The following is a 23,079-nucleotide window of genomic DNA, read 5'->3' as shown; positions in this document are numbered from 1 at the left end:
CATATGTTACCCTATGACAGGTATCCCACTGTGGTTCCAGGTTGGGAGGAGGAGTGTTTTGCTAAAGTAATAAATTCTAGGGAATTTCTGTACTGGCCATTAACAAAATATCCTGCAAAAACAGTGGAGAGCTAGAGTTGGGAGTGTGGACGTGGATCCCAATGCTTTATTGTGATTTTAACCTCATTATGTGATGTCTCCTCTGCCTTGAGGACATAAAACCACCTCCCTGTGGTGGCTGAGGAAGAATAATAAGTTGGAGCATGTGGATTGTGACCAGCAGGGCCTGACACATAAGTGCCAATCATTGGAAAGCATGGACCTCCTTACTGCAGGGTTTTCTCATGGCTGCCGCATCTTGAACCACAGGCCTCTGCCACGAGGAGGACACAGCCTGAACTACAGACAAGCCTGTCACTGCCCTTTGTACCCTCATTAGGATGACTGCTTGAAGGAAGGCTTGACACCAAGAAGCAGGGGATAGACAAAGGCCACCATGTGACAAACATTCAGACCATCCTGCCAGTCTGCCATGCTTCTCTGACAGTTACGGGAAGGAAGTTGCTGCCAACTAGGCAGAAATCCTCAGCTGAGCCAAATGGGAGGCCACAGACCGGACCTGAGAAGTCCCCCGGGTGTAAGTGGATCTTGCCTTCCCCGGTCGGTTGAGAGGCCTCAAAACTGGTCTCCACTGAGGCCAAATTTGCAAAGCCTCAGACTCCAGCCACCTTCCTCCTGCTACCCCTCACCCACTCACACAGGACTTCCCAGTGGCACCTTACCCCACAGCCAGGTTGCCTTGGTCTGAAGGTTGCCAGTCAGTCCCTTCGTCTCTGCCAACAATGTCCCCCATGTCCCTCAAAGAACCGCTGGCATGGCATTCAGCTGTCTGATCTTTCTGTGCCTCTTCTTGAATGTGGACTTCAGAGAGGACACACTGAAATTTCCAAGATCCACATGTGATCCATGCCCCAGTACCCAGCCCTTCAGGACAAGCAAGTCCAGCTTACGTGGCACCTCTCCACTGGCTGTCACCTGGAGAGGGCAGGAGAGGCAATGCCCTGGCTCCTCCCTGCACTCTCTGCCTGCACAGTCATCAGAGCAGCCTGGCTCCCAGCAGAGGGCACAGGGCAGCCTCAGTTCCTTTATAAGGGAAGGGCCCTGACTGAGCACTTAGGGAGATGACAGGTCCTGGGTGGTCCCAGGTGCCTGGAGTGACAAGGGACACTAGGTGTTCTCAAATCCAGTGGACAGCAGGAAATGATGGGGCTGCTCACGGGGCCCTTGTGTGTGGCCGTGGCCGTCTTCCTGCTCCTGGTGGACCTGATGCACCGGCGCCAACGCTGGGCTTCACGTTACCCGCCAGGCCCCCTGCCACTGCTCGGGCTGGGCAACCTGCTGCAGATTGACTTCCAGAACATGCCATATCCTCGGTACAAGGTGAGGGAGATGAAGTGGCCCTCCAGCAACAGACATGGGTGGTGGGTAAAGCTACAGACTGTACAGGGAGCTGGGCCCTAAAAGGAGGCAGGTTTGAGAGGCTTCATGGGAGAGGGCACTCCAGCGCCCAAGGACACACTGAACTTTCCAAGAGCAAAGGTGTGGGAAGACAAAGGCCAGGAGGCAGGGCAGGACTTGGCAATGGGTCTGGGATCCTGTGGGACAGGGTATATATTATGTAGGCCCCCGTCCCTTCTGAATCTATCAGAGGGAAAGATCTTAGGGATGGGGGGGTTGAGAGAGGAACAGTGACCAATTCTTTGGCTGCGGTGGGGCTTGTGCTTCACTGCTCACCTCTGTGAACCTATCTCCTCTGTAAAGTGGGATGCTAGTGGTCCCCATGGACAATCTCTGGCCACCTCTGACAAGGACATAGTTAGGTGGTTGGATCCAACGTGAGTTTCTCCACCATAACAGGTGTGACCCACCAGCATCAGGACACCAGATCTTGGGCAGGGGAGGCAGCTCAGTGGTAGAGTGCTTGCCTAGGATGGCTGAGGTCCCAAGTTGATCCCCATAACTGCAAAAAAAAAAAGAAAAGATACGAGGAGTTTGACCTGAGTTCCCCAAGACTTGCCCAGTGATCTGGGCCTTGCATTTTGGCAGGGACCTCAGTTTGATGGGCACCCTGACCTTTTGCCTACAGCTACGGCACCAGTTTGGGGATGTGTTCAGCTTGCAGCTAGCCTGGAAGCCCGCGTCCTGGTCAACGGACTGGTAGCTGTATACAAGGTGCTGAAATGCAGCAAGTATACTGTTGACCACCCGCCAATGCCCACCTACCAGCACCTGGGCCTTAGGCCACAGTCCAAAGGCAAATGGCGAAGGGGGTGAGGCAGTGCCTGATGGGGTGGCAATGTCGTTAAGGCCTGGGAGCAAAATCTGGAAAAGAAGGCTATGCAGATCATGGTCAAAGTCTGTGGGCAGGCAGAGGTGGGCAGGTACCCATGGGAGGAGTGCAATGGCAGGGGCAGTGCCAAGGAAACAGCCAGCTGCTCTTGGATAGGTGCACATACCCGCCCATTCCCACAGGTGGTCCTAGCAACTTATGGACCTGCCTGGCGCGAGCAGCAGCACTTCTCCATGTCCACCATGCACAACTTTAGCCTGGGCAAGAAGTCCCTGGAGCAATGGGTGATCGAGGAGGTGCCTCTGTACAGCCTTTGCCAACAAGGTGATGGGCAGGGGCCACATTCTGACTGGCTGCCCCCTCCCAGGACGCCCATTTAGCCCAGGACCCTGCTGAACAGAGCAGTGTGCAATGTGATCTCCTCCCTCATCTACGCCCACCACTTTGAGAATCATGACCAGCGCTTGGCCAAGATACTGGGCCTTCTGGAGGACACCCTGAAGGAGGAGTCTGGCTTTATGCCAGAGGTGCTGGGCTCAGGGGAGTCTCAGTCTGTTCAGGGTCACCTTCATGCCGCTGGGCCTCCAAGGAGGAAGATTAGCATGCAGGGATGATGGGAGAGGGCATCCTGGAGAGGACACTGTAAGAGGGAAGGCCTGGAGGTGAGCACATCTCAAACAGTAGCAGGACAGGTGGGCCAGGGTCAGAGGGCTCCAGGAGAGGAAAATGAGCCCGTGCCCGCTGTCCAGCTAACACACAAGCTCGAGATTCCCATGGTGGGCTGCTCCTTCTGGCAGCCCAGGCCAGCAGAGAGCTTGGAGGCTGGCTCTGGGGAGGGAGCTGGTCACTGGGTGGGACAGGCAGGCCCGGGTCCACCCTGGAGGAGGCTGGGACCTGAGTGTGTTCCAGGAGAGAGAGGAGCACAGGAGGGACCCAGGTCCCCTCTGTGGCTGTCACAGGTGCTGAATGTGGTCCCAGTGCTCCTGCGCATCCCAGGGCTGCCTGGCAGGGTCTTCCCTGCACAGAAGGCCTTCATGGCCATGGTGGATGAGCTGTTGGAGGAGCACAGGATGACCTGGGACCCAGCCCAGCCACCGCGAGACCTGACTGACGCCTTCCTGGTGGAGGTGGAGAAGGTGAGGTGGGGCTGCCTGAGATGGGCTAGGGGACGTGGGCTGAGGGTCCTGTGAGGCCTGAGGCCAGGCAAGGTGGGACCTGTGCATCACCCACTAACCCAGCACCAGGCCTGGGTCATTTGGTGGCTTCCTCTCTCTCTACACCAAATCACCCTCTGCCTGGTCCAGGCCAAAGGGAACCCTGGGCAGCTTCAAGGATAAGAACCTGCACGGGACCTTGTCATCTGGCCCTACTATTTTAGCAGCAAGGATGCTAGAATCTTCTGGGGCCAAGGGTTACTTCCAAGGGTTCAGTATGGACCAACTAGAGTCTGCCCAGCCAGGTTCAGTGGAGGGGTCCTTATATCATCCCTCCCAGTCCCTGCTCATGGCAGGCACCTCCTCCAGGGGACGATGCTCATCACCAACCTGTCATCTGTGCTAAAGGATGAGACCATCTGGGAGAAGCCCCTCCTCTTTCACCCTGGATGCCCAGGGCCACTTTGTGAAGCGGGAGGCCTTCATGCCTTTCTCAGCAGGTGCCTGTGGGGCCTCCCTGTCTCTCCCCAGGGCTCCTTGGAGGGGTGGAGGCCAGGGACAGGCTGACTGAGCCCGAGTCCCCCCTCACAGGCCGCCGTGTGTGCCTCGGGGAGCCCCTGGCCCGCATGGAGCTCTTCCTCTTCTTCACCTGCCTCCTGCAGCGCTTTAGCTTCTCGGTGCCCCCTGGACAAGCCCGGCCCAGTGACCGTGGTGTCTTTGCCTTCATTGTTGCCCCATCTCCCGACCAACTCTGTGCTGTGCTCTACTAGAAGGGGCACCAATTCCCCAACCTGTCTCCAGTTGGAACCCTGATGTACAATAAGCCTGTCTTGTGGCTGCCACTTGATTTCTTGGTCCAATCTTGACCCCTGACTAGTTCCTGTCTATGGTGGAATCATCCACATCTTTTATGACTGGTTTATTTCCCTTTTTTTAAATATTTATTTTTTAGTTCTTGGCGGACACAACATCTTTGTTGGTATGTGGTGCTGAGGATCGAACCCAGGCTACACGCATGCCAGGTGAGCGCGCTACCGCTTGAGCCACATCCCCAGGCCTGGTTTATTTCCCTAAAGGTAATGTACTCAAGGTTCGTCCATGCCGTAGAAGGCACCAGGGCTTCCTTCCTTTTTAAGCAGAGTAACATTTCTTTGCACAGTAGTCCCTCTGTATCCCTGTTCCTCTTTCCTTGGTTTCATATAAGAATGGACAACCACAGTCCAAAAAGTCATATGTGGAAAATTCCAGTAATAAACAATTTGTGAATTTTAAATTGGATGCCATTCTGAAGAGATCAATGAAATCTCCTGACTTCTCCCTTCATCCTGCTCATTACAGACATGAATGATGCTTTTGCCCAGAGTATCCACACTGTATTTGCTACCAGCCCATTAGTCACTTTGTAGGGGTCTTGGTGATCAGCTCAACTGTAGGACACTCCAGTGCTTCTCTTCAAGTAAAAAGGTCAATAATAGCCTAATGCCACATCACAACACGACTGTCACTTCATTTCACCACCCAGGTAGCACAGCACCTCACACCATCGTTAAGAGTCAAAGGACACGTGAGGTATAATAAGATGTTCTGACAGAAAGGGACCACGTTCCAATAGCTTTCATTTCCTGGTGTGTAGTTGTTAATAGTTCTCTTATCAGTTTTTGTTATTAACTACATCTAATTTATGAATCAGCTTGCATCACTTCATCTTATCACCTGGGTATTAAGGTACAGGTATTACTCTCCCACTGTAGAGTAAGGGTGAAGGGTGGGTGCGGACAGTAAGATACTAGGCAGGAGACCAAGCCCACAGACCCTCATTGCAGGGCGCTGCTGGCCAGCTCCCGGGTCAGCCGTGTTATCGTCCCTGCTGTGCCCAGGCTACAAATTAACCCTCCTGGTGGGCACAAGTGGGTAGGGACAGCAGCACAGTGTGCAGTGCTGAGAGCCATTGCCAAGTAGGAATGACACATCAAAATTTCCTTGCCAGCGTACCCCATGTTGCTTAGAGGAAGGACTCGTGGAAATGGACATTTGAAGTGACATTGCATGTTTGTTTGAGAAAGGTGACCCTGCTCAAGGACCAGGGTGGATCCCGGTTTAAGGAGGATCCTACTGGATTAGGGCGGATCAGGTTTTAGGGAGTATCCCGCTCCTTGGGTTTAGGGCATTCCCGGTTTAGAACAATCTGGGTTTAGGGCGGTTCCAGGTTTAAGGTTATTCCTGCTGGGAATAGGGCGTATCCTGCTGCCTGAGTTCCCGTTGAGTTCTCGTGGGGTTCAGAAAGTATTTGGGATTCAAAGCCTGGTGGAGTAGGTGAATTTGGCGGCAGAACCTGAATTTCCGCAGAATGTGTTTGTAGAGGGCCGGTGTGAGTTCAGGAATAAAGAATTGCTGTTTGAATCTACAAAGCTGTGAGTGGCTCGTGATCTTGTGCCCAGCCAGACTGCGGCAGTGCAGCGTGGCTCGTGGGCAGCTTCAGGCATCCCCTGGGACCTGGGGTGGGTCTCTGTGGATAAGGGCTCCTGTCCCCTGCTTTCCTGACCCACTCACCTGCCAGAGGACACTGGCCTCCACCTGCAGCTGTGACGGTGGGTGTACAGCGGTGTCTGTGAGACCCTCCTTCAGCTCCTGTGGACATAGACTCAGAAGTGGAATTCTGGCTCACGGGGCAAGTCTCTTTCCATCTTTGAGGCCCACTGTGCTGTTTCCCGCGGTGGCTCTACCATTGAGGTTCCCGCCAGAGCACAGGGCTCCACGCCCTGCCCAAGGCCCTGGCAGCCCTTGTTTTCTGTGGTTGGTTCCTCCCCCTCCTCCCTGCCTTTCTTCCTCTCTTGCTGTACTGGGGCTGAGCCCAGGGGCTTGTGCCTTCTAGGACAAGAGCTCTGCCACTGAGCCACCTGCCCAGCCGTTTCTGTTTTACTGAGACAGGGCCTCGCTAAGTTGCTGAGGCTGGTCTTGAACTTGTGATCCTCCTGCCTCAGCCTCCTGGGTAGCTAGGAAGACCAGCGTGGCCCCCGTGCCAGCTGGTGCTTGTCCTCTGGTAGGTGGGTGAGGGGTGGTCTGTTCTCCACGTGCGCAGGGCCTTGCTCTAGCTGGAGGTGCTTCTTGGGGTCATCTTCTCCCACTCTGTGTGGCCTTCTCCCTCTGTGGAGAGCGGCCTCCCATGCCCAAAGGGTTCAATTTTCATGAAATCCAATTTGTGCTCATGGTTTTTGAGTTCATCCGTGGGGACTTTGATCCAATGTTACTTTTGCATACATGCCGGCTGAGGGTGGCTCACTCCTGTGCGTGTGGACATGCAGTTTTTTCAGCACCATTTATGGAAGGGGCTGTCTTTCCTGTGGAATGGTGTTGGCACCGTGGCACTGTTGTTGGAAATCGTTTGGCCACACGGAGTGAAAGGGTTAATGTGGGGAATGTTCTGAGGACTGTGCTGTCAGGGGATTCCTTGTTTGCAGAACCCAGGGCTTACCTGCATACACCAGAGGGTGCAGCCCCTACACACCTGGGCCAGGCGGTAGCGCCTCCTCCCCCTCCTAGGCCACGCCTGGGCACAGGTCACTGCACTGAATGGCGGAGGCAGTTGTGCTCAATGTTGAGTTCAATGTGACCAGGTGATAGGAGCATTTCAGCTCCATTATCACTGTAAGCCACTGCCCAAGGGCATGTGGCCCATATTTTCCTGCAAGGTTGATACGGAGCTCATTTCTGGGTCTTCCATCCTTTCCTGTGAATGCTTTTCTGTACACCAGTACCACGCTGTTCTGATAAGAGTAGCTTTGTCCAGAAGGTCCCCGGCAATGGTTTGACACAATTTTTTAATTTTATGGTAGAAAAGTGACAGTCCCGCAGGAGAAATTTTACTTCAGATTTTGAATTTTGATCTTTCCTTAAGCCAGTAATATGCCATAGGAGGCTCTCTGGTGCTGACAGACAAGCAGGAAGGTGCAGCTCCCGGTCGGCCACACGGTCCTGAGGCCACACCAGGCGCTCAGCACGGCGCTGCGCAGTGCTGATCTCAGTAGGTGAAGGGTGGCACAATCATTTCACCTCAGGTGGGTCCTTCCAGATGGCACCCGTCACAACTCAAGGAGCAGCAGCACTATTTTGGAATCAGAAAATGTGAGTCTTCTCAAGACTTCTTTGGGTATTTGGGATCCCTGGACATTCCATGTGAATTTTAGAAAGGGCCGTTTCAAAACACAATGTTGGTATTCTCAGAGGGACTGCATTGAGTGTGTAGGTGGCGTAGGGCACTACAGACACGCCAGCAATATTTTATTCTAACCCATTAACAATGAGGGATTTCTTTCCATTTCTGTGTCAGCCTTAATATCTTAAATATCCTATGTATTCTTCTCAGCAGCACTTTGTAGTTTTCAAGGTCTGCATCTTTCATTTCCTCAAATTACTTAATTGCTAAATTTTATGCATTGCCTGTTTGTTTCTGTAATTTCATTCTCACATGATTCATTGCTAGTTTATAAAAGTATAGCTGAGCATGCCCATCTGGCTTGGAGGCTGAGGCAGGAGGATCGAAGTTCAAAGTCAGCCTCAGCAAAAGTGAGGCGCTAAGCAACTCAGTGAGACCCTTCTCTAAATAAAATACAAACAGGGCTGGGGATGCAGCTCAGTGGTCAAGTGTCCCTGAGTTCAATCCCCAGTACCACCCCCCCCCCCAACAAAAAAAAGTACAGATGATTTCTGTGTGTTTACTTTGTGTCTTCTGCTTTCCTGAATTTGTTCCTAACTTCTGAGACTTTTTTGTGAAACTTTCATTTTTCCCCAGTAAGGGGTCCTGTCCGTGCCTGGACAGAGATCGTTCTCCCTCCTGTCCATCTGGGATGCCTTTTCTCTCTTTTCCTCAGTTGCCCTGGTTGGGACTTCAGGAACGGCCATCATTGCTGCTCTCCCACTGAGCCACACCCCCACCCCTTTTGATTTTTTGAGACAGGAACTGGCTAAGTTGCTGAGAGTCTTCCTAAGTTGCTGAGAGAGGCCTTGAATTTGTGATCCTTCTGCCTCCACTTCTGAGCCTCAGGGATCCCAGGTGCACACCTGGCTCTTGTTCTGTTCCTGAATTTATAGTAGAAGCTTGGAGTGATTTTTTTTTAAGAGAGAGAGAATTTTAATATTTCTTTTCCAGTTTTCGGCGGACACAACATCTTTGTTGGTATGTGGTGCTGAGGATCGAACCCGGGCCGCACGCATGCCAGGCGAGTACGCTACCGCTTGAGCCACATCCCCAGCCCTTGGAGTGATTTTAACTGAAGGGATTTTATACGTGGTGTTATGGGGTTTTGTTCTGGTATTGTTTTTTTGAGTATGGGGGACTGAACTCAGGGGCACTTGACCACTGAGCTACATTCCAGCCCTATTTTGTATTTTATTTATAGATAGGGTCTCACTCTATCTATAAATAAAATACAAACTCTCGATCCTCCTGCCTCAGCCTCCCAAGCTGCTGAGATTACAGGCGTGAGCCATTGTGCCTACCTAGAGTGATAGTTTGTTCTATTGTCCCCTGAAGCTCATGTGCTGAAAGCAGGTCCCCAATGCACCAAGGACCAGAGGTGGGCTTTTAGGCAATGATAAGGGCTCAGATCCATCATTTGATTATTCCATGACAGCCAAACGGACTACTGCGGGTGGGTCCTAGTTGGAGGAAGGCCTGCCGGGAAAGCATCTCTCTTCTCCTGTCCCTGCCCCCTGCTGCCCAGCTGCTGAGCAGCTTTCCTCCGCCTGCCCTTCTGCCTTGGACCCAGCCAACCAAGGGCTGAATCCTCTGAAGCCATGAACCCAAATGAATCTTCCCTCCTCTAAATATTTCTTGTCAGGTATTTTGGTCACAGTGACAAAAAGCTGTTTTATTATGTTGACTTTTGTTATGAGTTTAATTATATTGAGGCAGTCTCCTTTCTTCCTAGTTTGCTGAATGCATCATGAAAGCACGAGACTCCTTTCAAATGCTTGTCCTGAGTCAACGAGGTGGTCCTGTGGTTTTGGTCTTCTGTCCTGGTAAGGGGATGTATGACATTGATCGATGCTGACGTATCCTGGCATCCCAGGAATAAATCCCACTGGTGGTGGGTTCTAATTTCTTTTGTAATATACTGTTGGAAATCTTCCCACCGATGTCCCTGGGCTCTACAGTTCTCTTTCCTCGTAGCATCTTTGTGTAGCATTAAAACACAAGCAACGTTGGCTTTGTAGATGGAGTTGACAAGTGTTTCCTCCTCTTAAGTTTTTGGGGAAATCTGAGCCGGATTTGTGTTCATTCCGCTTTAAGTGGTGGAATTCTCCAGTGAAGCCACAGGGCTTTTCTGCATCGGGAGGCCTGACTACTGAGCCGATCACCTCACTACTGAAGGATCTGTTCCGATTTCTTATTTCTTCATGTTTCAGGCTTGGTACATTTTGTTTCTCTAGGACTTTGTACATTTCTTTCCCACCATACTATTGTTTAAAATATTCTTATATTCCTTTTTATTTCTGTAGAATCGGGAGTAACGTCCCCACCTTCAGGTCTGATTTTGGTAATTTGCGTCTTCTCTATTTTTCTTCTTCCATGTAGCAAAGGTTTGTTAATTTTGTTCACCTTTTTGAATAACCAGTTTGGGTTTTGTGGTCTTTGTCTTTTGTGCATCTGTTTGTGTGTGTGTGTGTGTGTGTGTGTGTGTGTGTGTGTGTTACTAGAGATTGAGCCCAGGGCATGGAATCACCATCAGACCCAGCTATCCCTCTCCTCTGTCTATTCCCAAAGGACTTAAAATCAGCAGACGACAGGGACACAGCCACGTCAATGTTATAGCAGCTCAATTCACAACAGCTAAACTGTGTAGCCAACCTAGATGCCCCTCAGTAGATGAAAAGACTAAAAAATGTGGCATATATACACAATGGAATATTATTCAGCAATAAAAGAGAATAAGATCATGGCGTTTGCAGGTAAATGGATGGCATTGGAGAAGACAATGCTAAGTGAAGTTAGCCAATCCCCAAAAAACAAATGCTGAATGTTTTCTCTGATATAAGGTGACTGGCCCATATGGGGTAGGGAGGGGGAGCATGGGAGGAATAGATGAACTCTAGGTAGGGCAGAGGGGTGGGAGGGGAAGGGCGGGGGCTTGGGGTTAGCAATGGCGGTGGAATGTGATGTGTTCAAGTTCACTATCCAAACCACATGTATGAAGACATTAATTGTTATGAACATACTTTATATATAAACAGAGATATGAAAAATTGTGCTCTGGGCTGGGGTTGTGGCTTAGCGGGAGAGCACTCACCTACATGGATGAGGCCCTGGGTTGGATCCCCAACAACACATAAAAATAAATAAATAAAGATATTGTGTCCAACTACAACTAAGAAATAAAATTAAAAAAAAAGAAAAATTGTGCTCTATATGTGTAATAAGAATTGTAATGCATTCCACTGTCATGTATTTAAAAATAAAATCAATTAAAAGAATTCATCCCATATGTCTCTGGAAAAAAAAAAGAGACATTGAGCCCAGGGGTGCTCTACCACTGAGCTACACCCCCAGCGCTTCTTTATTTTTATTTTGAGATGGATTGTTGTTTTCCAGGCTGATCTCAAACTTCTCATCCTCCTTCCTCAGCCTCCTGAGTCGCGGGGTTACAGGGGCGATGTTACAGGCATGTGACACTGCACCTGATTGGATTTTGTCTACTGTTTTTCTAGTCTCTATTTCATTATATCTAGTCTAGATTTAAATATTTCCTTTTTTTTCCCTTCTAGCCTGGGATTTAGTTTCCTCTTCTTTTCTTGTTTTTTATCATATGTAGTTAGGTTTTTAAATCACAATTTTTTCCTCCTTTTAAAAAAAAATGTAGGTGTTAACCATTAGATCCAAATACTACTTTTGCTGGATCCGATATGCTTTGGTGTGTTTGTTGTCTTTTTTTTTTTTTGGATACTGAGGATAGACCCCAGGGGTGCTCTACCACTGAGCAAAGTCCCCAGCCCTTATTATTACTTTTTAAAATATTTATTATTAAGTTTTAGGTGGACACATATCTTTATTTTACATTTATGTGGTGCTGAGGATTGACCCCAGTGTCTCATGCATGGTAGGCGAGCGCTCTACCACTGAGCCACAACCCCAGCCATCCAGCCCTTATTATTTTGAGACCAGGTCTTGCTAAGTTTCTGAGGCTGGCCTCAAACTTGCAGTCCTCCTGCCTCAGCCTCTTGTGTTGCTGGGATTACAGCCATGTGACACCATACCTGGTTGTATTGTCTTTTTCATTTAGCTCAAGTGATTTTTTAAATTTTCCTTGTCCTTTAATCGATTACTTAAATTATTAAGTTTAGTTTCCACATATTGGTAAACGTTCTGGTTTTCTTTGATTTTGATGTAGCATAGTGATTAGAAGAAATACTTTAAATAATTTTGAGTTTGGGGAATTAAGGTTGCATTTTGGCCTAACATATGTTCTATCACAAACAGGTGCCATGTATACTTGAGAAGGGTATATGTTCTGCTATAGCTGGCTGTTGTGTTCTATTAGGTCCAACTGAATAATACCATTGTTTCAGTTGCTCATTTCCTTACTGACCTGTCATCTAGTTGTTCTGTTGTTATTTGCATACAGTCCTACACCATTTAAGCTGTGGGAATACTTTCTGAAAAATGCATCATCAGGTGGTTTTGTTGTTGAATGGAAAATTTTGGAGATGAGAAACTCATAAGTTTTGGTTGGGTACCTTTCTGTGTAATGTGATGAAATCTTATGCTGTGCTGCTCCTTCTGTGTAGGACCACTAGGAATCATTCTTTTGTGCAGTGTATCCGTACAGTATATACTACCTGCCTGTTAGTCTCTTGATAGTGGTCTCAGTGATCAGATGGACTATCACAGTATTGTAGTGCTTGTGTTCAAGTAACCCTTATTTGACTTCCTAATGTTTCCATAGTATAAGATTTAGTGATGTTGGCAATTCAGATATGCCAAAGATAAGCCATCAAATACTTTTTTTTCTGTGAAAAGGTGAAAGTTTGTGACTTATCAAGAAAAGAAAAACAATCATATACTGAGGCTCCTATGGTTGGAATGAATGTTCTATGAATTAAATTGTGAAGAAAGAATAAGAAATTCAGCAATTTTGCCATCACACCTCACACTGCAGAAGTTGCAGCCACAGTGAGGGGTAAGTGCTTAGTTAAGATGGAAAAGGAGTTAACTCAGAGGATATGATACTATCAATGGATTCAAGCATCCATTGTCAGATTTAGGATGTATCTCAAAGAATGGGGGACCATTATTTTTAATATAGCTGTATGAAAATTCTATTTTTTTTTCTGGTCCTGGGAATTGAACCCAGGGACACTTAATCACTGAGCCACATCCCCAGCCCTTTCTTTCTTTCTTTAAAACATTAGTAAGTCTTTCTTTTAGTTGTAGATAAACACAATACCTTTATTTCATTTACTTATTTATATGTGGTGCTAAGGATCGAAACCAGGGCCTCACACATGCTAGGTGAGTTCTCTACCTTTGAGCCACAACCCCAGCGCCCCCAGTCCTTTCTTTAGAGACAGGACCTCACAGAGTTGCTTAGGGCTTCACTAAGTTGCTGAGGCTGGCTTTGAATTTGTGATCCTCTTGCCTCGGCCTCCCGAGCTGCCATGATTACTGGTGTGTGCCACTGTGCCCAGCCATTCTTTTTTAAAATTGGTTCTTTCTAGTGACACATGACAGTAGAATTCATTCTGATATAATTGTACAAGCATGGGATGTATGTTAGTCTAGTTAGGAGCCCATTCTTATGGATATACATGAAATAAGATTCACCGTGGTGTGTTCATATATGTGAACATTCTTGACTGATATTTTTAGTGTCTGGCTTACCTCAGGGATGGTTTCTGTTAAATTCCTTTATTTTCTGTGAATGGGCCATAGTTTCTGTTTCTTTGTCCATTTTGGAATTTGGGGGAAATTGGACAGTCTGAATGGTCTGGCAATGCAGCCCTCCCACTCCTCAGGGAAGCTGAGCTTCATTTTTGAGGCCTGGACCTATTCACATGGAGCTTTCTAAAATTTTTTTTTTTGCAAGAGATCTATTTCCTGTTGTGTGAGGACTCTGAATTTTCTGTTCCATCATCCCTGAGGTCAGTCAATGACCTGACACAGATTTCCTTAAATGTCTGGCTCTTAAGAGAAAAAAAAAAAAGAAGTCACTGTCTCTGACTCTCCTGATGGGTGCTTGTGGGAAAAGAAGCTGCTAGAGCCGGTAACTCCCCAGCCCAGGCAGATGTCTGTGGGTCCTTCAGTGTCTGCCACCCTGCCGGAGCACAGCCTCACATTTGTGGAGGGCAAGGTCCTCACCCACTGTGGTACCAGCCATGTGGTCCAGGAACTCAGGCCATTCTCTGCACAAGAACAGGGGACTGGATGTGTTTGCACAGACTTTGCCCTTAGCAAAGAGCCACAGCCTCTGCCTTTGCCAGAGCTGCCTTGGTTGCTGTCCTGACCCAGCAGGAGGCCGACTTCTCACGTAGTGGATCCTGATCATCTTTTCTAGTTTCCTGGTTATATCAGTGGAGGGGCTGTCCCCGAGTTCTCTGCCCCACCATCTTGTTTGATGTCATTTCCCTAGGGACATTTTTAATCACTGATTCAGCCTCTTTACTTGTTACAGGTACCTAATTTGCTGTCATATAGGTATTGCATGTATTATTTCGTCTTAAATCTGTTTTCTGCTGCTATAACAGAGTAACCCAGCATGGGAAATTTATAAGCAGTAGAAGTGTGTTAAGCCCACAGTTCTGTAGAGTAAGTAGTCTATGGTTGAGCCAAGTGTGGTGATGGTGCACACCTATAATCCCAATGAATCAGGAGGCTGAGGCAGGAGGATCACAAGTTCAAAGCCAGCTTTTTCATCTTAGTGAGACTCTGTCTCAAAATAAAAATAATAAAAATAACAAAGGACTGAGGGTGTGGCTCAGTGGTAAAGAACCCCAGGTTCAACCCCCCCCAAAATGGTCCACAATCAAGGGCCTGTCTGATGGGGACTTTCATGCTGCATCATATAGTGGAAGGGCAAGTGAGTACATGTAGACAGAGAGAGAAAACTGGGCCAAACTTGCTTTTATGATAAACCCAATGTTGCAATAACCAGCCCCCTATGATGATATTGGCATTAATCTGAACACAGGGCAGAGTGCTTGCGACCATCTCTTAATACTGTTATGCTGGCAGGTAGATTTCAACATAAAATTTGAAGGGGGCAAACTATGGCATGTGTAGTAGGTTTTTTCCCCCAACACTCTAATCAAACACCTGAGACATGCTATGTTATAAAGAAAAGAGGTTCATTCAGCTCCCAGTTCTGGAGGTTCAAGAGCCTGGCATCAGCTCAGTTCTCATGAAGACCTGATGGTGGGTGTCATCACATGGCCAGAGTGCATAGGAGGCGTGCAGGAGAGGTGATATTAGCGGACAGGAAGCCACGGAGACAATTCAGGGTCTGGATTTTTAACAACTTGCTCTGTGGGAACTACCCAATGCTTTACAGCAAGCCCCCCAGTGACCTTGGGACCTCACAGCCTCTCTGATGGCCAGGCTGAGGACCGTGCCTCCAACACTGAGTCCTGGGGACAAAACACATCCGACCCTCTGTTCCTGGGAGGCCAACCGTGACCTCTCCTTTCCTTTTCTGACTGTACTCATTTGAGTCCTCCCTTCTCTCTGCCACTGTCACTCTCACTTCTGCTCTTCAGATTTTCTGCACTTTGGAGGAAATGGAGATGGCTTCCTGGGCTGTTTGATGTTGGGGACGGGCATGGGCTCCCGTCAGCCCAGCCAGCCTCTAACAGACCTGCATCGGGACCTGCGTTCTGAGCTCACCGAGGTCTTGGTGATTCACCCCCGTTCTCAATGAGCACTTAAAGATGTCCCCTGCTGGAGGAGTCCTTGACACTCCTCCTCCTCTTTCTCTTTCTCTTCTGAATTCTCTCTCTCAGAACCTAGGAAATCCACAGGAGAAGCTGGGACAAAAAAGAACTGGGGGTGCTGGAGACTGGACCCGGGGCACATCCTGACTGCGCTCCGTCCCAAGTCCTTGTTGAGTTTTATTTCAAGTTGCTGAGGCTGGCCTAGAACTTGTGATCCTCCTGTTTCAACCTTCCAAGTGGCTAGGATCCCAGCCCTTCACCACCAAAAATCGTTAATCTCCCAACATTCCTTGATTTTTATAGCATGAAGGTGACAGGGGACCCCAGCAATAGGGGATCCCTGAAACACAGCATATGTCACGAGGGTAGGAGGTTTCAGATGGAAACATCATACAGCAATCCAGCGGGCACACCTAGACAACAGGCCAGCCTCGTCCCCTGGGGAGCTCCACTGGACATTTAAATGAGGGGACAAACCAACCCCTGGTCAGACTGAAGGGACTCCAGCTGTGCCCTCCCGAACAACGGCTGCATGTCTGAATCAGCAGTAGCCCCTGGGGTTGTTGCACAGCGATCTGTCCCGCAGATCTGCCCCGCAGACATGCTCACCCATTCTGCCACACTCTTAACCAAGGTCGCCACTCCTCGTTTGTGACACTCACAGTGCATAGATGCTGATGATGTAAGCACCAGTTCCAGTTGCCCGTTTCTAGCAGAGTCGTAGAGACAGGGGTTCATTCCCCCAACACGACGTGAGACACAGGTCCAGAGGGTATCCGGTCCCAGATTCACCCCTGAGCCCTTGTGTCCAGGACTCTTACTGGGGTTTGGTTTTGTGGGCATGGAGCACAGTGTGGCTGCCATTAGCTGCCAAGGCCCCAGCTCTTCTAGAGGTCAAACGGATCCAGCCAGACCCAAGATCCCACCAGACATCAACTGCTAGCATAAGCTCCTGGCACGGACCAAGGCTGAAGGAAAACAAAGACCCTGGTGTCAGCCGGCGTATCGCAGGCCATATTAGCCACCCCCACAGGATGGTGAAGTCCAGGTAAGGCTTCGCAAGGTCCAGGGCTTGGATCCCGTCACCCTGCTGAGTTCACCCTTCGGCTCACACAGGCTCAGCCCAGAGGCCCACACATCAGAGCCATTGAGTTGGAAGGCCAGCTAGGGTATTCACTATGGTGACAGGGCTGGGGACAGGAAGCAGTGTCCCTACAGCTGCTGGGAGAGAGTGTGGGTGTGACCAGACTAGGTTTGCCTGAGCGCTTGGGGCCCCTGAAAGGAGGCACGGGCCTGTAGGGGTAGAGACTCTCAGGAGGTAGACTGGATCCTTTCTACCTCCTGAATGAGTCTTGGGGTTATGAGTCTTGGAGTATCCAAGGTTGGGAAGCAGCCCAGCCAGAGCTTCTCTGTAGCTGGGCCTCCCGTATCCGGGCCTCCTCCGGCCTCCCCATCATGGGAGGACAGGCTAATGCATAGGCAGGCTTGCCCTGTGGGTGTCTTGCTGGGGGAATGTTTGTCCAGGACAACACACCCTCTGACGTGAGGGACCAGCCACTGTGACGAGAGGCCGATGTGCAGCCAGGAGGGGGAGGGGCCTGCAGTCCTGCCAACCCAGGCAGGAGGCAGGAGGGAGGGAAGGCGCACTCAGGAAGGACAAGGTCTGCCTCCCTGGGCTTCTTCCCCATGTAGAGGGAGGTGACTCCATTACTTCATGCTCCAGGCTCACAGCCTGTAGCAGGATTATTTCTTCCCTGGTCCTTTGCATATGGATAAGTGGCAAACAAAGCCGGGGTGCTCTCCTTGGCCCCCGCTGGAGCCCCACTGCCGAGGCCCTGCCCACATGAGCAAGGCCTCCCCCTGCCTCCCCCCACCACTCGCTTGTGCCTAGGCCAGTCTCCCTCCCTGGCTCTCTCCAGCTGATCTGGACCTGCTGGCCACCAGCCCTGCTCTCCCTGAGGCCTCCATGGGGCCAGTGAGGTGGCTTCGCCTCCCTCCTGTGAGTGAGCTGTCCCCAACCTTGACGTCCACACCAGATGCTGATGGGGTCTCTCCTGCTGAGCACAGTGTCCCCAGCCAGAGCCTGAGATGCCTGAACCGTGAAGGCAGAGCAGGCTTCTCAGCAGCTGCCCCTGAGGGCGGAAGACAATGAGGAGCGTCCTTCAGAAGGAAGGGCATTTCCAATGGAGAATTCCGTCATGGTAATTTCAAATTACCTTTATGAATTCAAGGATTAAGTTCTCTTTTCTTTTTTTAAAATATTTTTTATTTTTGTTGGATATTTTATTTATTTGTATTTATTTATATGTGGTGATGAGAATCGAACCCAGTGTCTCACCCGTGCTAGTCAAGCACTCTGCCACTGAGCCCCAGCCCCAGCCCCAAGGATTAAGTTTTCAACACATGGATTTCAAGGAGGCATATTCAAACACAGTACTATCCAGGAGCATTTATGCTAGAAAAGTGGGGCTTTGGGGAAGCACCTTTTAACCTGTTCTAGTCCTGTCCCACTCTCCAGTTCAGCATGGCCTGGACAAAGAGCAGCTGCATCCTCAGTGAGGCCCAGCAGGTACCTGGGAGCCCAGGGGCTTAGTGCTGGCAAAGTCTCATCCTCAGAGAACTGTGTGTATTTCACCCGCCTGTTGGCTCCCAGGTAGACCTGGAGGCTCCCCTAGTGCCAACTGTCTCTTCCCCAGTTTAGTTTACTGGGAAAAACCAGAGTCACTGTTGAAAATCAAAGCTGCCTGAGGCTAACAGCTTGGGGCAAATTATACATGAAGCAAAAGTTTAAAAGAAGTCCGTATGTCAGGTGCCACAATCTGATCCATTCCTGGGGCTCTCAGAGGCCAGGCATGTGTGTGGAGCTATGTGCATGCACAGGAAGACTGGGAAGCCCTAAACTCATGCCTCTGGATGACCTTGAAGCCCTGTGCAAACAGCAAGTGAAGATTGGGGTCATGCACACCATGACCCTGAGAACACACTGAGTTACCCAAAAGACTCTACAATTGATTGGTTCCAGGAATTAAGTAAATCTCTGACCAGTCACTAGATGAACATTAACGTGAGTAAAGAATTTGTAGGCGGGGGGATTCCAACATGGCGGTGGGCGCGGAGAGATCAAGTCTCTGACCTCTTCAGCTGTGCGGGCATAGGGAGTCGTAAACAACCTAAATCTGTTTGCTCAGGATCACTAGGCAATGCTGAGCTGATGTGGATCTGGGGCGAACAGTCTGGGCCTCTCAGAACACACACTGAGCCCGGATCGGCTGAATTCAAGCTCCCGTTTGCCTGCTTCCCGAAGACAAACAGCTGTGACTCAGCACTAATCCATCCGGCTGAAACAACTGGTCAGCCCTTCTGATCCTACGGAGGTAAATGCCTGCCGAGCCTTCATAGGTAGTGGCCACAGGTTTGAAACGGGGCTTGGGAGAGACAGTAAGGACCCACCCGTTGCATTGGTCTCCCGGCAAAGGGAAACGAACTGTCGCCATTTGCAAGAGACACCACCATGGCAGAGAACTGACGTCACCAGACTGCGGCGGAGGAGATAACTTCATTGAAACCTGCGGCTACAGGTGTGGAATTCCCTAGCCTTCCCTCTCCACACATCGGGGAAACCTTAAGGGCCCCTCCCAGCTCTCCCGTAAGGGCCCCTCCCAGCTCTCCCATGAGCGCGATAGCCAGCCCGAGGGAATCAGAGGTGGTGCGGACCCGCGGCTCGGAACTACCGCTCCCACCAGGGCTGACTGCTGAGGTCTCTTGCACCAGCTACTGGGGGCGTGGCTACCGGAGGGCAAGTAAAATTTGCTAAGGATTCTCAGCCCCAAGCTCTACAAACTTAGGGTCTGAGGGAATGGCAAACTGGAAGAGTGTGCCCAGTCGTTCATGAAAACAGGGCTCCCGGGAGCAGCAGACCTGGCGTGTAGCCAGTATTGTGGTGAGCGGCACCCGTGAGAGGGGCCTGGCGAGAGGAAAAGTGGGAAGTGACTAGACACAAGAGGAGGCCCTAGGCACTCAGGATTGGAGACTCACCCAGTCTGGGAGGAGGAGCTGCTGCACAGTGATTGGTTCCCACGTATTGACAGGAGAAACTTGGCCTGGTGGGCACAGCGCCACCTACTGGAAGAGAAGTTAATCAAACTCTAAGACTGCATTTATTAGTTTTTTTTTTTCTTTTCTCTTTTTTTTGATTTGGGTTTTTCTTTCATTTTCATTTTTCTTTCTTGTTGTTTTTTTAAATTTTTAAAATTTTTTTTTCTTCTAATTTTAATTTTAATTTTTTTTAATTATTTAAAAAATTTTTTTTTCTTTTTTTATTTCCTATTTTTTTCTTCTTTTGTCTTTTCATTTCTTTTCAATTATCTTATCCCCCCTTCCTTGAATTCTACCTGCTTACTCTCATTCTCTTTAATGACTTCTTCCCTTCCCTTCTAATACCTTTCCTCCCAAGCATCAAATAAATTTATAGGAGTAAACAGTAACTCAGCAGTCAAACAGAACAAGAAGTAACATGAGCAGCTTCAAAAAGCAAGGAAGAAAAGGAGTACAAACAATGCAGGACAGCCTAAATATTCAGGAGGACCTAGAGTCATCAGAAAAATGGTCATATAAAGACCTCAAGGAACACCTTAGACAGATGGAATGGAACCTTAAAGAGGATACAAGACAGCAAATTCAAGCAGCAAAAGAACACATTGAGAATGAATTACATAAACAGCTAAAAGAAGAAGTTAAGCATCTTTATCAGGAGATAGAGATTATAAAAAATAATCAAACAATAATTCTAGAAATGAAGGAAACGATAAACCAAATTAAAAACTCAATTGAGAGTATCACTAACAGAGTGGAGCAAGTAGAAGCCAGAACGTCAGATAATGAAGACAAAATATATCATCTTGAAAACAGTCTAGCCAACTCAGAAAGGCTGGTAAAAAATCACAAGAAAAACATCCAAGAGTTATGGGATAACATAAAAAAACCAAACTTACGAGTCATCGGGATAGAAGAAGGTACAGAGATTCAAACCAAGGGAATGAGTAACCTGCTGAATGAAATAATTACAGAAAACTTTCCAGAAATAAAAAAGGAAACAGATATACAAATTGAAGATGCATACAGGACACCGAGCACACAAAATCACAGTAGACCAACGCCAAGACACATTGTTATGAAGATATCCAATATACAGAACAAAGAGAAAATATTAAAAGCTACAAGAGAAAGGAGACAGATTACATTCAGGGGTAAACCAATAAGGTTAACAACGGATTTTTCATCACAGACACTGAAAGCAAGAAGGTCATGGAACAATGTATTTCAAACACTGAAAGACAATGGATGCCAACCAAGAATTCTGTATCCAGCAAAATTAAGCTTCAGGTATGACAACGAAATAAAAATCTTTCATGATAAACAAAAGTTAAAAGAATTTGCAGCCAGAAAACCAGCATTGCAAAGCATTTTGAGCAAAACACTACACGAGGAAGAAATGAAAAACAATAACCAAAACCATCAGTGGGAAGTGCCTCAGTAAAGACAGAGGGCGAGGGAAAAGATAATCATGGAGAAACAAACTAATTTTTTTTTAAAAAGGATAAATAATCAAACATGGCTGGAAGTACAAACCATATATCAATAGTAACTCTGAATATTAATGGCTTAAACTCTCCAATAAAGCGACATAGGCTGGTATCATGGATTAAAAAAACAAATCCAACAATATGCTGCCTCCAGGAGACATATCTGATTGGAAAAGACATACACAGGCTGAAGGTGAAAGGATGGGAAAAAATATACCACGCACACGGTCCTCGTAAGCAAGCAGGGGTGGCCATCCTCATATAGAATAAAATTGACTTCAAGACTAAGTTAATCAAAAGGGATAAAGAAGGTCATTATATACTGTTAAAAGGAACCATTCAGCAACAAGACATAACAATTATCAATATTTATGCACCAAATAATGGTGCTGCGACATTCATAAAACAAATTCTCCTCAAGTTCAAGAATCAAATAGACCACAACACAATAATTATGGGTGACTTCAACACACCTCTCTCACCATTGGACAGATCCTCCAAACAAAAGTTGAATAAAGAAACTATAGAACTCAATACCACAATCAATAACCTAGACTTAACTGACATATATAGAATATATCAACCATCATCAAATGGATATACTTTTTTCTCAGCAGCACATGGATCCTTCTCAAAAATAGACCATATATTATGCCATAGGGCAACCCTCAGTAAATATAAAGGGGTGGAGATAATACCATGCATTTTATCTGATCATAATGGAATGAAACTGGAAATCAATGATAAAAGAAGGAAGGAAAAATCCTACATCACATGGAAAATGAACAATATGTTACTGAATGATCAATGGGTTACAGAAGACATAAAGGAGGAAATCAAAAAATTCTTAGAGATAAATGAAAATACAGACACAACATATCGGAATCTATGGGACACAATGAAAGCAGTTTTAAGAGGAAAATTCATCACCTGGTGGTCATTCCTCAAAAAAAGAAAAAACCAACAAATAAATGAGCTCACACTTCATCTCAAAGCCCTAGAAAAGGAAGAGCAAAACAACAGCAAATGTAGCAGAAGGCAAGAAATAATTAAAATCAGAGCGGAAATCAATGAAATTGAAACAAAAGAAACTATTGAAAAAATTAACAAAACTAAAAGTTGGTTCTTCGAAAAAATAAATAAGATCGACAGACCTTTAGCCATGCTAAGGAAGAGAAGAAGAGAGAGAACTCAAATCACTAACATATGGGATGAAAAAGGCAATATCACAACAGATGCTACAGAAATACAGAAGACAATTAGAAATTATTTTGAAAACCTATATTCCAATAAAATAGAAGATAGTGAAGACATCGATAAATTTCTTAAGTCATATGATTTGCCCTGACTGAGTCAGGAGGATACACACAATTTGAACAGACCAATATCAATGGATGAAATTGAAGAAGCCATCAAAAGAATACCAACCAAGAAAAGCCCAGGACCGGATGGGTATACAGCGGAGTTTTACAAAACCTTTAAAGAAGAATTAATACCAATACTTTTCAATTTATTTCAGGAAATAGAAAAAGAGGGAGCTCTTCCAAATTAATTCTATGAGGCCAACATCACCCTGATTCCGAAACCAGACAAAGACACCTCAAAGAAAGAAAACTACAGACCAATATCTTTAATGAACCTAGATGCAAAAATCCTCAATAAAATTCTGGCGAATCGAATACAAAAACACATCAAAAAAATTGTGCACCATGATCAAGTAGGATTCATCCCTGGGATGCAAGGATGGTTCAATATACGGAAATCAATAAATGTTATTCACCACATCAATAGACTTAAAGATAAGAACCATATGATCATCTCGATAGATGCAGAGAAAGCATTCGACAAAGTACAGCATCCCTTTATGTTCAAAACATTAGAAAAACTAGGGATAACAGGAACTTACCTTGACATTGTAAAAGCTATCTATGCTAAGCCTCAGGCTAGCATCATTCTGAATGGACAAAAGGTAAAGGCATTCCCTCTAAAATCCGGAACAAGACAGGGATGCCCTCTATCACCACTTCTATTCAATATAGTTCTCGAAACACTGGCCAGAGCAATTAGACAGACG

At 47.5% G+C, this 23,079-nt stretch overlaps 1 protein-coding gene and 1 pseudogene across 2 annotated transcripts in view; one reads left to right on the top strand and one right to left on the bottom strand.

The window, feature by feature from the left end:
* Window positions 1-23,079, bottom strand: part of SMDT1 (single-pass membrane protein with aspartate rich tail 1) — a 155,480-nt gene that overhangs the window by 10,650 nt on the left and 121,751 nt on the right. The gene's annotated exons all lie outside the window — the stretch shown is intronic.
* LOC308658309 (cytochrome P450 2D17-like) lies at window positions 1,264-4,274 on the top strand (annotated as a pseudogene). The gene is made up of 7 exons: window positions 1,264-1,440; window positions 2,147-2,316; window positions 2,533-2,877; window positions 3,310-3,486; window positions 3,655-3,671; window positions 3,861-4,004; window positions 4,096-4,274. The product of its transcript is annotated as a cytochrome P450 2D17-like (transcript).

Source organism: Spermophilus citellus, assembly GCF_964194105.1.
Source record: "Spermophilus citellus genome assembly, chromosome: 10".
Classification (NCBI taxonomy): Eukaryota; Metazoa; Chordata; class Mammalia; order Rodentia; family Sciuridae; genus Spermophilus; species Spermophilus citellus.
Note: the sequence above shows the minus strand (reverse complement) of the source record. Positions and strands in the feature narration are given on the sequence as shown.